This window comes from Falco peregrinus, chromosome 7, assembly GCF_023634155.1.
Source record: "Falco peregrinus isolate bFalPer1 chromosome 7, bFalPer1.pri, whole genome shotgun sequence".
NCBI lineage: Eukaryota > Metazoa > Chordata > Aves > Falconiformes > Falconidae > Falco > Falco peregrinus.
The window spans coordinates 23,960,095-23,966,094 of record NC_073727.1 but is presented as its reverse complement, the minus strand read 5'-3'; positions in this window follow the sequence as shown (position 1 = coordinate 23,966,094).

Here is a 6,000-nt window from a genome sequence, read left to right as displayed (position 1 = left end):
TTGTCTCTTTTTCAGACTGCTTGTTTGCTCTCTCATTGTTCCTCATACAGAAGCAGTTTCATACTTTTGATCATCCTTGTTGCCTTTTTCTGAAACTTTTTCAGCCTTTCTACACCTTTTTGAGAAAGAATGACCAGAACTGCTTGCAGAGTTGAAGGCATGAGCAAATCATGGACTTATATAGTGGCACGATGATGACATCCAGCTTTCTCTCTTTTTCATTCTTGGCAATTGTTAATACTTGCTTTGCCTCAGACCACATATGATAGCAAGCATGAATTGTTTTCATGGAGCTATCTATCATAATCGAGAGCTTTTGCTGCTGAGGAAAGCAATCAGTCCATCTTTTTATATATGAAATTAGCATTGTTTTTCCCCCACCTTCATATTTGTCTACATCAAATTTCATCTGTCATTTTATTGCCCACTCAATCTAGCAAGCTCCTTCTGCAACTCTGCACAATCATCTTCCCTACCCTGAATAAATCATTAACTTTGTATCATCATCAAACCTCACTCCTCACCCCTCCTTCCATGTCATATATGACAGCGTTGAACAGCACAAATCCCAGTACAGGTTTTCTTGCAGGATTCCCCTTAAAACCTCCCTTCACCATGAAGAATGACCATTTCCTCCCACTTTCTGGTTCCTTTCTTTTAATAAATTATTTGTCCACACATGAACCTTGCCACAAGGCTGCTTTGCTTCCTTTAAAGCTTTTGGTGAAGGACCTTGCTGAAAGTCTTTTGGAAATTCAAGATGAGAACATAGCCCGCTTTTCCTTCTTCAATTGCTGTTGACACTTGCAAAGAACTGAAGATCTGAGAAGGTGATGTTCATCTATAAAAATTATAATGATTATTCCCTGGCAAAATGGAGTGCTGTTACTCCAGCCAGGAAAATTTCCTTGGAGAAATGACAACGCAGGGAATCCAGCACCGATAAAATAGGTAGTTTTCCATATGACACAGTACCCAGCACTCATTTCCGGAGGAAATCACCCATGTCAAGAAGTCAGAAGGATTCAAAAGAACACTGGGTGACCACAGTCTTGTTTTCCAATAGTGTAGGAAGGGATATTGAAACTCATGAATCAGGGCTTATATGATTGTCTCAGTAGAAAAGATCAGGATGAAATCTAATGAAGCTTAGTAGATTATCCAGTTATTTTCTGAATACTCCTTCATTTGAACCTGATTTATCAAAAACAGGCATAAAATTTAAAGGGCACATTAGCAGGAGAATCAGCTACTCATCCGACATGGAGATGCAGGCTACAGAGCTGGTCAGAGGAACTGCCTTCCTGCTGGGCACCAGGCTGCAGCACCACTTGCTTGGGCTGCATATGAGGATAAAGACTAAGACTGAATTATCTGCAAAGCTTTTCAACAACTTATCTTCATTTTAATGCTGACACATGGGTTACAATATAAGCTATCTGAGATCTCAAAATCTTAATTTAAATTTAAAAATACCCTATTTATTATCCTCAAAATAACTCACAGCACTCTAAACCCAGTCTGATGTTTGTGTTTGGAATATTTCTCATACTGGTTTGCCCTTCCCTTCCCAGCAATTTGCAGCAGGATGAGATTCTCACACTGTTCAGGCTGGATCTTGTGATATTTGGTGTATTACAGACAGTGCTACAGCATTTCTTTATGATAAACATAAGAGCTGATCAGCACATTGGGAAATATTTTGGAGCTCTGCAGACATAACAATCTCTTGGGTTTTTTTTCTTTGTTCTTCCTTTACTCCACACACCATATGCTAAAAGTAGTATGGTAAACGGTATTTCCACCTTTTTTGGGGTGTAATACTTTGTATCCAGTGCCAATAATAATCAAAAGTAAAACATTAACCCTCTAGGGTCCACCTTACCTCTTGAAAACTTCTGGTCTTGATTTCTACTGCATCTATGTGCCTCCAGGACAGAGCTAGCACAGACAGTTCTAAGTTAGCTTCGCACTAACTAGGTACATTCACCTTACAACTATTGCATAGAAATACCCTAGCACAGCTCAGATGGCTGGGATTTGAAAATTAGCTTGCATAACTCTGATATGTATCTGTCCACACGTTTACTTCAGAAAGATATCTACTCCTTAGCACTGAAGAAGGAAAAAAGATCAGCACAAGGTATTTTTTATTTACTCCATTTTGATTTGCACATGCAGCTGATCACTGTAGTATCTGAGTATGGTATCCATGTTCAAATACTCTATAGACATAATTTTCTGTGCATTAATAAATGCAAAACCAGTGCAGTTTTTAGTAGCATTTATTCATTATTTGTGTGTAGTGATACATAGACTATTGGCGTTTTGGCAGGGAATCTACTTTAATAAGCAGAATGACCTTCCCAAATTTCCAGTCTTCAAGAACACAATTCAATTGTCATTTTCATAAATACTTCTGAACAGCTTCATTTTTGAGAGCAATCCCATTGACACTACATTTTATCCTATGTGTCTGCAATTAGATCTGTCTGTGTTAGTCTTTTGGTTGAATGCATTTAGCCAAAACATACACTGCAAATTGTAAAGATACTGCCAGAAAAGACTAAAGAAAAAAATATATTCCCAGTTGCTATAAATGAGTGCATCAAACATGATTGACAGCAGATTATTACAAGAGTAATTGAGATACTGTTTAAAAGTAATTAAGCAACTAGGAGACTTAACTCAATTGAAAGACAATATCTTTATTAAGGGAGAACAAGATAAAGGATAAGTTGAAGTGGATGACACTTCCCAGAAAGAATAAGCTATTTCTGAAGTCCCTAAATTGAATTTCAATTGTTACCCACCTTCTTACCTAAGCTTGTATATGTGTGCACAGTATAAGTACATATATTCTGAAGTATTGATTTTCCCTCCCAACGGGGCTGGCTCGATAGTATGCTTGTACTGCTAATACACAGCACAGGTGCCTCACATACATGCTGCCCAGGGAGAACAGCATCATGTTCCTGTTTGGGGAACAGAAGCACCTAAGCCCTGATGTACTGATAGTTGCTAATCTTTCATATTCTGTTGTACTTGCACCCTCCTGCTGATTTCCATAGCATGAAAATACACTTTCATAGTCACAGCGAAGCTTGTTAACTCAGTAATTGCTTCTTTGCTGGCTCTTTCCCTTGGTCGGTCTGGCCCTGCAAACAGCAGAGTCTGGGTGAGCATCTGGAGGTGAGGAGGAGGGAGCGACCTGCAGGGACAGTTCAGAAGATGCTGTCTGGTGCCACTGAAGACCCAGGTGAGGATTCTGGAGAAAAAGGCAGCTGTCCTGATGCCACACCACACAGACCATGCACTAGCTCTACGTTGCTTGTGTCTTTTTCATCTATACCTGAACGAATGAGGAAGGCACAAGTGAATTCATGTGTCAGGAAGCTGATCACGGCTGCTACTTCAGGCTAACGAGCTTGGCTAGCCAGAGGTTTCTTGGCAGTAACAGGGAAAAATGGATTTTGCCAAAAGTGGCCGCATAGCTTTTGCAAGGGCTGCTCTGCCCAAGCAGGCCAGGGAGCTGGTGCGAAGTCAGGGCCTGGCTCCAGGAGGAGACGGCAGCCTCCCTGAAGCCAGCACCTCTGCCCTCTTTTGCATCGGCCTGGGGAGAGCAGCCAGACCCCGCTCTGCCCAGACAGGCTGACTCTGGCAGCCTCTGAGGAGAGAGTGAGGGAGGTCTTAGTCTCCCCAGGAGCCTTTACTTGGGTTTTCCCTTCCTCCCTGCTGCACAGCCCATAGGAGCTGCTCCTCCTTCACACCACAGGATCTGGTGGTACTCACTGTCCTGGTCTGCATCCATCTGCCACCTGTGCCAAGTGCCTGCCTCATCTCACTCCACCAGGCTATGGGACCTCATGGCTGAATGTGACACAGTGCAACAGCTGGGATGTGGGTTTTGCCCCATGTGAAGATTTTCAACACGAGGACCAACCCCAAATCTTTCCTCATCCAGAGCTCCACCTAAACTTCCCTAACTCAAGAAAAGTCTCCTCTCCTTTTCTATAATAGCTATGTAGAGGGCTCTCCCAGAGGTCCGCTGACTAAATTCTCTGAGCTGGATGTGCAAAAACAAAGGCAGGTTTCAGCAAAGAAAGAGGCATATTAATAGATGAAGGAAATTGTTTTCTTTGCTGTTTGGTTTTGGATTTTTTTTTAATGCCATTTTTCCCACATGTAAATGTTGCACTTTGAAGAAAAAGAGCACTATCAAATGCAGTCACCCGTGGTTCAGGCACTCTGCCTTTTCTTTGCCATCCAAAACATTTACAAAACATTCACATTTCAAAAATCTTTACTCTCCTCTTCTGATTTTGTTCTGCCACAGCCTACAGAAAAGATAACTGAGTATTTCTTTTTACTAAACTTTCACTCAAATCAAATATTTTTAATACAGACAGTACATAAAGGACGGATCCTTTATGTCTGGATGTTCTCCATAATGGGTTAATTGTATTTTGGTCTTCCCTTTAATTTCCACCGATTTTAGCTAAACCACGTACCCTGAAGGCATTGCATCTGACTGCCAGGTGTGGTACATTCCTACTTACTTCTGCCTCTCCTCATTTCCCACCACTGTAAAATGGTCATTTCTCATTATGCAAGAAAAAACATACTAAACTAATTCTCCAGTGCTTCTTTCTTTCCATGTAAATGCACATGTTGACTTCCTAGATTAATCTGCTTACTGACACCTAAGTAGTTGGGTATATGAACCAACAACATTAATTACCTTTACTGACATCAAGCCACTCGGTGCCAAGGACAGTTGGCAGTCAATATTTTCTGTGTTTCTTGTGCTAGGAAGCCAAAAAGGAACACCTAAGCTCAGGATTTACTTATTTAAATCCAGTGCAACAGCATTTTCCTCTCCCTGTGACCACTTTCATTAAATCAGTCCTAATCTTTCGACAATGATGTGAATGCCATTATGCAAATAAGCAACTGCCTTTCAGACTTGCAGAACCGATGACACCTATACAAAGATTTCTGAGACTCTTTAATAGTTGTAGTCACCGTACTTCATAAATACGGATTTGTAAGTATTGCATTTGGTGACTGATTTTTTCTGTGAGGCTGGCCACTTTTAAAGCCATATCTTGAAGCCGAGAACTAATGAAATGTTTAATATTCCAGAATAATTCACCTCCCATGCATCAGGATGTTGTAAAAAGGCTCCCATCTGATGACGCCTGTAGCTGGCACAGTACGCTCTGCATTTATCACAGTGCTCCAGATAATATTAGTATTTAATGACTGTGCACTGATAAGCTGAAACTGGATGAATAGACTGTCTTCATCTCATTCTGCTTAAGGTGACATGAACTTTAATTTATGTCACAGCCACTTGCAGCTATTCAGATACACTCCACAAACACTGATAGGAATACTCTATCAATCCACAACTGAACGACTATGAGAATGAGTTTGTTGTCTTCCTGCCTTTGGATTGCTTTAATAAAAGCATTTGTATTCCAGGAAGGAGGCAAGAATATAATTAATCATTGACACAACTGACTAGGCACATTGTCTAAGTGATTCATTAGGAAGCAATTTCAAGAATATTTATTTTGATTATATACATTTTATAATTCATTAGCAACATAATAAAGTGAACACTCGAAAGAATCCATTTCCTATTTTATACCTTTGAATTAAATATAACTGCATCCTTGCCCTCTGTGGCTCTCTGCAAAGCTTTGTGTCTGAAGCAAAATGCAAAAACAGTTATTGTGATGGATATAGTTAGTAATACCGGGCACCTGTATTTACAGGGGTGAAGTTCTTTTTGTATTGATGATCACAATTCAGACCAGAAATATGATACGCATGCTGCAAAATTCAGCCCCACAATTCAGTATTACTGATAACAGCCTTGGCAAATAAGTTTACAACTAAACAAGTGCAACCACATGCAAGAACAGTTATTTGCAATGATTTTTTTTCCAAACTCCAGCTGCATTTCACTGTGTGCACAATATGGACAGAAGG